Below are 398 nucleotides of genomic sequence, written 5' to 3' on the forward strand. Positions count from 1 at the left end.
ACTAGTTAGTCTTACCGACCCCTGGGAGATGGGCTTAGCACAGCACCTGGGTTTCGGGCTCTGCACACCTCCTGAGCCTCCCCGACCTGCTCCGACTCAGGGGGCCGCGGGGCGCCCCTCCTCTCGCCCCCTCTGCGAGTTTCTGACGGCTGACGTTTGCAGAAGTGAGGAGGTGGGGCTGAGGAGGGCTTCCTCCGGCCGGGAAGCTACCAGGGCGGGGGGCCACGCTTTCGGATGTCTGGGACAATGGCCGGCGGGAGGAGGCAGCTCTCTGCGCGGTAATCCGAGCCGGGATAAACAGGAACGGAGGGGCCAGCGCCTCCTCCGCCAGGCGCAGCCCCCCCGCAGCCCCGCGCCTCGCTGTGGGCGCGGTCCAGCGCCGGCCGGCCCCGCCCCCT

This window comes from Galeopterus variegatus, unplaced genomic scaffold (genome assembly GCF_000696425.1).
Source record: "Galeopterus variegatus unplaced genomic scaffold, G_variegatus-3.0.2 Scaffold2618, whole genome shotgun sequence".
NCBI classification, from domain to species: Eukaryota; Metazoa; Chordata; class Mammalia; order Dermoptera; family Cynocephalidae; genus Galeopterus; species Galeopterus variegatus.